Here is a 9,210-nt window from a genome sequence, read left to right as displayed (position 1 = left end):
CACATATTTACAGAACTTACCAAGTCGACCAGTCTCCTCGGCAACTTTCACCCAAGCCTGCTCCTTTTTGTTGCGGTCTCTGTAGAGTAGACACGTAGTATCATATAGCTCCGGGTAGCCACACACCGCAATGATAAGTTTCTCTTTCATCTCGGCATCAACAACGGGACGTCGGGGCGTCAAGACGTCACTGACGACCATGGCAAGATAACCACCATCGCTGCTTTGTTGTTTACCTCCTCTGGAAGTCCCAGAAGCGTCAGAGGGCCAAACGCCGTCGTTTTTGGGTTCACCCTATCCTGCAGAAGCGCATCCAGCTCAGCGAGTTTCACCACCTCCTCCAGGAACTCCGTCTGGATGATAGCCGCTTTCAGCGGTACTTCAGGCTGACTGGGGCCCAGTTTGAGGACCTGTTGGTGAGGGTTGGCGCCAGGATCTCCGGGCAGGACACCAATTACAGCCGCTCCATTTCAGCTGCGGAGCGCCTGTCCATCTGTCTCCGGTGAGTAGCAGTTTATTGTTGTTGACACACGCCAGTGACGTCGAGAGAATCTCAATGCTGATTGGCTTTCGCGGTACAGAGTCACACGAATTCGCCTCAAAAGTTCAATATTTTCAACTCGAGCGATGAGGCGTTGGACGCGCTAAACGCGTCCATCGCGCCGCCCGGCGCGAATTCGCGTCTAATCGCGTCTTTGCATTGACTTTGTATGTAATCTTGACGCGCGAATTTGCGGGGGGGGGGGTCCCTTCCTCAGGTGGAGGAGTTTAAGTATCTCGGGATCTTGTTCACGAGTGAGGGTAGGATGGAGCGGGAGATTGACAGGCGGATTGGGGCAGCGTCAGCAGTGATGCAGGCGCTTAACTGGTCCGTTGTGGTGAAGAGGGAGCTTAGCGAAAAAGCTAGACTCTCAATTTACCGGTCGATCTACGTTCCAACCCTCACCTATGGTCACGAGCTCTGGGTAGTGACCGAAAGAATGAGATCACAAGTGCAAGCGGCCTAAATGAGTTTCCTCCGCAGGGTGGCTGGGCTCAGCCTTAGAGATAGGGTGAGGAGCTCGGACATCCGGGAGGGACTTGGAGTAGAGCAGCTGCTCCTCCACATCGAGAGGAGCCAGTTGAGGTGGTTCGGGCATCTGGTAAGGATGCCTTCCGGACGCCTCCCTTGGGAGGTGTTTCGGGCGTGTCCAACCGGGAGGAGACCTTGGGGCCACCCCAGGACACGCTGGAGGGACTACATCACCCGGCTGGCCTGGGAATGCCTCGGGGTTCCCGCGGAAGAGCTGACGGAAGTGGCTGGGGAGAGACGAGTACGAGTACGAGTATGAGTACGAGTACGACTTTCATATAAACTTATCATGGACAGGACTGAGGAGCCGACCATATACGAGGGCTTGTTCCTGGCCAAGGATGAGGAAGTTGAAACATTTGTTGACCTTGTCAGGGGCAACATGAGAAGTGTAAGAAAGATTTGGTTTGTTTATTACAATAGTTTATACAGCTTTTTATTTGTTGTTGTTACTTCTTGTTTACATGTCACAATGTGTGTATAATGAAATTACTTTATAGGCAAATGACAGTGTTGTTTGTGGTACTGCCAAGTTCACCGCTGGCAGAGAGACATCCAAAAAGTCTGGTGCTCAGATAGACAAGGAAGGCATTCAAGTTGCAGTCTGCAGGTATGTGTTTGTAATAGTTTGTGTGTGTGTGTGTGTGTGTGTGTGTGTGTTCCGCTCTTGAGTCTGGTCTCATTATTTGAGTTTTAATAGCAGCCCAAGTCTTAGTCTTTGTAAGACAGGAGGCATTAAACACACATTGGAAGCATTAAACACTTTTGATTGCGGAGTGTTATTTATCCATCCTTTGTAGCAGTCAAGTATTATGTTTTGTTATAGGCACCCAGATGACAGAGATGTGTGCTTGAGCCAGGCCTTGCGGGGTCAGCTGATTTTTAACCACTACATTTTCTTCTGATTAATCAGACATGGGTTTCTCTTATGAGGACTAAACCATTATCGCGGAGAAATATTTGCCTATCCGATGTTTCTTCAAAAAGAGATGTCAAAGAAGGCAAATGTTACCTTCTTCTGTATGGATGTCACATGCAGGTAATCCTCACTCTCATACTACAAATCCATCACCATGTTTAAATGGCCTGTGCCTCAACTTTACAGTTATGGTAGTCATTTAGTCAGACTGATATTGTTGTTGTGTCAATGAAAAATGGATCCTTAACACTCACAAAATGCTACTCCTGCTTTTTAGGTACTGGCCCTACCTGAACAGAGTAGCAGAGGGGTTACCTGAGCTTCTGCCATTGACAGAAATGAGGCCATTTCTTAGCGTCATGCATGCTAAAGCCCATACAGCAAAATGCGAGGTAAATGCAATTAAGTTTAAGTTAAGTTTTATTTTTATTTACTTTATTAATCCCCCTGAGGGGAAATTCAATGTTTTCACTCTTGCTTGTCACTTACACACAGGTCCGAAAGACACACACATGCACAAACAGGGCCTATACATGCACAAAGTGGAGAGATAGAAACCAGCACACTAAAATTACTTATTTGTCATTGAAGTGAGAGTGTTAGGGACAAAGCACATCATTTATGTCTGAGTTAAAATCAAAGATAGGCAATTCATATTTTCAGAAACACAAAATGCATGCATATTGTAGGAAGGGGTCCTAAATTCCTAGGTTAAGTCAGTGTATGCGTTTTCTCTTAAACCATCCAGTGATGTGTTGGTAATATTGTTATACAATGGAGACAAAACATTATTTTTTCTATATAGGTGAACAGCTTTCTCTCCAGGGCAGCTCTTGTCACAAAATACATAATCTCTCAAGACAGATTCTGCAATTTACATTGTAGGATCTGTCGGCAGCCCTGTGTGAAAGACGACTAGAGAGGGGGGTAGGGCGGGGCTTTGAGTTTGAACGATGCTTTAGCCAATCATAATAGAGGGGGCGTGGCCAAGACATGCATGTGTCCCCAGGAAATGTGTGCCTACAGAAACAGCAAGCTCTGTGTCCATAGCGACGGCTCCACCCAAAATGCTGTCTCGTCAACGTGAAAAAATTTTTTTTTTCCAGCGGATGTCTTAGTTACAACATGATTGAGCTAACTGGAGTAGTTTCATGTTGTATCCGACAACGGGAGGCTTTTAACAGATGACGTCCTGATGTTAGCTTTGCTAACTGTCCCTGTCAGCTGCAGCCACTGATGCTTTCTAGACATCGTGATTTCCCATAACTGAATAAATCCCACACATAGCAACACAAAACTGCTTGTAACTAAGATAACCGCTGGAAAAAATATTTTATTCACGGACCGTTTATTGGGTTAATACCTTATTTTTATAGTCTATGGTTATTACAGACATTGCTAACGGCTAATGTTAACAGCTAACGGTTAGCCCAGCTTATCTATGATAACCATGTTATTTACAAAACGTGCACACAGAAATAGTAACGTTTGTTCGTTTGTGAAAAATGTGAAAGCTAAACTCTGCTGGTTTTCTACCCGAAGTATTTGTAAACAACACGGCGATTCCCTGGGGGCACTGCTGGAAGTGAAGGGCGTGAGCGATCGCCGAGGCCCCTGCACTTCTGTTAGTCGAAAAATTCCGGTCTGTGCCTCCAGAGGTAAAGGAAGAAATTTCTTTTTTTTTTTTTTTTACCAATGGATTTCCAGATTGCAAAATACATGACAAAGGCAGGTTGGTATTACACTTACAGTGAACACTGTGATAATGCATTACCAGTTAAACAAATTTTTGGGTTGTTGAATTGGGCTTAGTCATGTCTCTTGAGTTTCTCACTTAGTATAGCTTTTTGATGTGAATTCTAACTGGCTTGTGGATGCATTTTTGTATTAATTCGGAAGAGTGAACATGCTGACACAACAAGCCATGGGTTGGAACAGAAGAAAGAGGGACAACCTTCATCAAGTGTTGACCCACAGATATGTCAAAGTAAGGGCAAATTAAAGTTGTCTTCTCATGTGACACTACATATTTTTGACAAATGCCTGCAGTTTTAAAAGCTTGTAACCTCAAAGCTATATAGACATTTTTTCACTTATTCAGACCTCCGCTTGGGTGTCTATACAGATGGTGTTATTCTGATGAAGGTCTTGTTCTGAAAGCTTGCATTATGGTGTTGCATGGAGCTTTTGTTCTGACATTTTGTTAATTTATTTCTCCTCAAAAGGTCACAGAAAGGGCAAAGGTGGAAGCTACTAACCTCAGCAACATCCAAAAGGAGCACAACCTTGATCAGGAGACCATACAGCAGTGGGTGTGTGATGTCAGCCACTGGGCAGTCACAGGTAAAACATGTATAGTACTTTGATGTCTTTTCGTATATACATCTGTTAATGACTGTACCTTTATACACACAATAGAAGGTCACTATAATTTGAAAGTGAGACTGTCACTGATTGTATCTCTTCTCCAACTGTTTTGTTTAACTGATTTAGAGAGAGTCTGTGCTCCAGGATGTACTGAAGACCTCAGGGCTGATATTGAGAGCATCACTGTAACCCTTTTGCGCAAGAAGCAAGATCTGTATTGTCAGCATGGTTTGTTGTCAAAACAAGTTATTTAAATTACACGTCAAAAACCACAAAAACGGCATCACACATTTTTATTTTCATTAAACTTTGCAGATAGCAACCAGGCAAGACAAAGAAAGCGAAAGAAAATGACAGAGCTGAAGAAGAAGCTTCGTGAAAAGGTCTTGCAATACAACACCATAGCAGAAGAAGATCATATTGATGAGGAGTTGGCTTGCAGTCTGACAGGACTACATCCTACCATGGGAGAGACATGGTGACGGTATGATAATTGCTAGTGTGGCATGTTGATCTTTTAGTCTATATCCATAGTCTACGCCTATGGTACAACTGTACATTGGCTTTACAAATTTTGAACCATTTTCAGTCTTCAAATGGAGCGATGTTTCCAAACTCATTTCCATATTAGCCATTGTCCCTTTTGTTACCTCTCATGTAGTTACACACAGGGATAGGACAATATATTGAAATTAAAAATATCAAAATATGACAATACTTAAAGTGGGGCAGATAAAGTTATGGTGATATTAATGCCATGCTGTAGTACTCACAAATGAGACACTTTACCATCATAATTTAACAAGCTTTCCATCCAAATTAGATTGTCACGTTGAAGAGGTCTGTCTTTTACCAATCAATGCTGCAGAAACGCTTGGAGGAGGAGCAGAGCATCCTCGTGAAAGAGATGTCTTGGCGCATCATATATCTTCTGAAGGAAGTGCAAGAAGTGGAGGCTCTCAGAGGACAGACTTTGGAGAGCATCAAAACCAGCAGTAAAAACATTAACAAAACATTAATCAACATGTCCTATTTGGCAGCCCATGTATTACTAACATCCTTCAATTTAAGATGGATTAACCCATTTTCTATTGTTTTTGCATATTCAGCATTTTAGAATGCAAAAATATTTGCAGTTGTCATGGTTTGCTTACACTGAGGCTTGCTGCTGTGTGATGTATCATCTTTTCTTTTCTGTTTTTCCCCACAGTTCCTCTACAGATTTTGGTGACCTGACAGAGGACAGTACACATGGACTCTTCAGTGTCCTCAATCGGAGGTGGCACTCACTCCAAAGTCAACACAAAAAGGCTGTAAATGCGTACAGCGGTATAGCCGCTATGGAATCAGATCTACTCCAAATACAGGAGAACAATGAGGAGTGGGATGACAGTGGCTTTACTAGCCCCGAGTCAGAGGAAGAAGACATGTAAAGGCCGCTCATGGATGTATTATAAGACCTGGATAAAAAACTAAAAATGGTGCCCTATAGGAGTTGCTCGGCTGGTGCATACACCCAAACAAATTTCTAGCTTCCAGGTTGTGCGGCCCACTAAATATGCACAGTAGTGTTCTAGTGTGCCTCCAAATAAAATGTGTTATTATTATTATTATTATTATCATTATTATTATAATTGACATTGTTTGCAGTTCGAGGTGTCCTGTCAACAGTTTTACAGACGTAAAATTAAAATCTCAATAAAAATAAATAAATAAAATAATAAAATCTCTAAAATCTTAAAATCTCCTATATTAGCTTACAGTTGGTGAGATTAAAGAATAAAAGATAAAAATAGTATAAAAATTAAAAGATGAAAAGGAGATCAAAGATAAAAATATAAATACAGTTTATATACATATTATATACATATGACATATATAGTGTTAGTCAATCAATCAATCAATCAATCAATCAATCAATTTTATTTATAAAGCCCAATATCACAAATCACAATTTGCCTCACAGGGCTTTACATACGACATCCCTCTGTCCTTTGGACCCTCACAGCGGATAAGGAAAAACTCCCCAAAAAAAACCCTTTAACAGGAAAAAAAAAAAAGAAAGAAAGGAAAGTGAATAGATGATGTAAAACAGTTCGCAGATCTGCAGCGTGATTGTCTTATGTTGAGAGTTCAAGGTGCATTGAATGACTCATTTATTGTTCAATATTCTGACTACATGGGGCAGAAAGCTTCTCATCAGTCACTGTACGTGCCTTTAGGTGCTTTGTCTATATCTTTTATTTATGTAACGCACTTTGACTTGCTAATGTGTACAAAGTAAACTTTCCTTGCCTTTATATTAAACAACTCAAACACAAGTGCTATACAGTTGTTGTTTTTTTGACACTGTATTTTGTCATTTGTTAATTATGTAGGTCATAATTAATATTAATTAATTATTGTAATGTAATGTTTTGTAAGTTTGCATAAAGCAGTGTATTTACACATTTTTGCATTAGTAGGCAATCTCATAAGCGACATCTACAAGTAACACATACAGTAGTGTTTCAGTAACTTCTATTTAAATATTTGCCCATAGTGTAGGGGCTTGAAATGGTTTTGTTGTGCTGCACGACAGGACAGTTGACATTGATATCCATTACTTTCCACAGGTAGGATTTGGTTATATGGCGTCCCTGAGGGGTCACGGTGTGAAAAACAAATTCCCAATTGACATATAATTTTGAAATTGTTTGCATAGTTCTTAATGAATAGGCCTATATGGCATTGGTGGTTAAACAGTTTGTAGTAACAGGTCAAAATTCATGCCAGCCAAATATGCAGTGGGCCTGTGAGACAGAGATTATGATGAATTTATATATATACAGTACAGGCCAAAAGTTTGGACACACCTTCTCATTCAATGCGTTTTCTTTGTTTTCATGACTATTTACATTGTAGATTCTCACTGAAGGCATCAAAACTATGAATGAACACATGTGGAGTTATGTACTTAACAAAAAAAGGTGAAATAACTGAAAACATGTTTTATATTCTAGTTTCTTCAAAATAGCCACCCTTGCTCTGATTACTGCTTTGCACACTCTTGGCATTCTCTCCATGAGCTTCAAGAGGTAGTCACCTGAAATGGTTTCCACTTCACAGGTGTGCCTTATCAGGGTTAATTAGTGGAATTTCTTGCTTTATCAATGGGGTTGGGACCATCAGTTGTGTTGTGCAGAAGTCAGGTTAATACACAGCCGACAGCCCTATTGGACAACTGTTAAAATTCATATTATGGCAAGAACCAATCAGCTAACTAAAGAAAAACGAGTGGCCATCATTACTTTAAGAAATGAAGGTCAGTCAGTCCGGAAAATTGCAAAAACTTTAAATGTGTCCCCAAGTGGAGTCGCAAAACCATCAAGCGCTACAACGAAACTGGCACACATGAGGACCGACCCAGGAAAGGAAGACCAAGAGTCACCTCTGCTTCTGAGGATAAGTTCATCCGAGTCACCAGCCTCAGAAATCGCAAGTTAACAGCAGCTCAGATCAGAGACCAGATGAATGCCACAGAGTTCTAGCAGCAGACCCATCTCTAGAACAACTGTTAAGAGGAGACTGCGCCAATCAGGCCTTCATGGTCAAATAGCTGCTAGGAAACCACTGCTAAGGAGAGGCAACAAGCAGAAGAGATTTGTTTGGGCCAAGAAACACAAGGAATGGACATTAGACCAGTGGAAATCTGTGCTTTGGTCTGATGAGTCCAAATTTGAGCTCTTTGGTTCCAACCGCCGTGTCTTTGTGAGATGCAGAAAAGGTGAACGGATGGATTCCACATGCCTGGTTCCCACTGTGAAGCATGGAGGAGGAGGTGTGATGGTGTGGGGGTGTTTTGCTGGTGACACTGTTGGGGATTTACTCAAAATTGAAGGCACACTGAACCAGCATGGCTACCACAGCATCCTGCAGCGACATGCCATGCGACATGCCCCAAACACACCTCCAGGCTGTGTAAGGGCTATTTGACCAAGAAGGAGAGTGATGGAGTGCTGCGGCAGATGACCTGGCCTCCACAGTCACCGGACCTGAACCCAATCGAGATGGTTTGGGGTGAGCTGGACCGCAGAGTGAAGGCAAAGGGGTCAACAAGTGCTAAACACCTCTGGGAACTCCTTCAAGACTGTTGGAAAACCATTTCAGGTGACTACCTCTTGAAGCTCATGGAGAGAATGCCAAGAGTGTGCAAAGCAGTAATCAGAGCAAAGGGTGGCTATTTTGAAGAAACTAGAATATAAAACATGTTTTCAGTTATTTCACCTTTTTTTGTTAAGTACATAACTCCACATGTGTTCATTCATAGTTTTGATGCCTTCAGTGAGAATCTACAATGTAAATAGTCATGAAAATAAAGAAAACGTATTGAATGAGAAGGTGTGTCCAAACTTTTGGCCTGTACTGTATATATATATATATATATATATATATATATATATATGTATCTACATATATATATTTGTCAGCCTGCCACCTATTATCGTACAAAGTTTGAGATATATATATTTGAATGACATATTTTAGCCTACTTGTCCTGTTACGAATGATGCCATCACTTTATTGGCTGAGGACCTTTGTTGTGGGGCTATATTTTTATGAACATCTGGAACACAATGTGTGCAGTCAAGATATAAATGTAGCCTACTTCTTACATCTTGTTTTTTCATAAGCAACATACATTGGCGAGAGAGGCTGACCAGATCCCACGGCTGGAGCGCACTGAGGACAGTCCACCCCGGTCAACAGTAGACTATAGCAGGGGGCAGGCAGCCCGTCCCTCCCCCTTAGTATGAACTGCGGGCTTCTGACAGGAGAATTTTTTGAATCACGTATGCATGTGAAGGACAGT

At 41.8% G+C, this 9,210-nt stretch overlaps 1 long non-coding RNA gene across 3 annotated transcripts; it reads left to right on the top strand.

Moving 5' to 3' along the window:
• The first annotated feature begins 807 nt into the window (after positions 1–807).
• LOC125905651 (uncharacterized) lies at positions 808–6,669 on the top strand. 3 transcript variants are annotated; one of them, XR_007451675.1, is made up of 9 exons: positions 808–1,682; positions 1,986–2,111; positions 2,269–2,383; positions 3,891–3,978; positions 4,217–4,334; positions 4,485–4,586; positions 4,674–4,842; positions 5,227–5,353; positions 5,569–6,669. It is a non-coding gene; the product is annotated as an uncharacterized LOC125905651 (long non-coding RNA). The 3 variants fall into 3 exon arrangements; XR_007451676.1 differs by having other exon boundaries at positions 808–2,111; positions 4,485–4,577; XR_007451674.1 differs by having other exon boundaries at positions 809–2,111.
• Positions 6,670–9,210: the final 2,541 nt, after the last annotated feature.

Source organism: Epinephelus fuscoguttatus, linkage group LG2 (assembly GCF_011397635.1).
Source record: "Epinephelus fuscoguttatus linkage group LG2, E.fuscoguttatus.final_Chr_v1".
In the NCBI taxonomy this organism is placed as follows: Eukaryota; Metazoa; Chordata; class Actinopteri; order Perciformes; family Serranidae; genus Epinephelus; species Epinephelus fuscoguttatus.
This window is presented reverse-complemented; position numbering and strand designations above follow the sequence as displayed.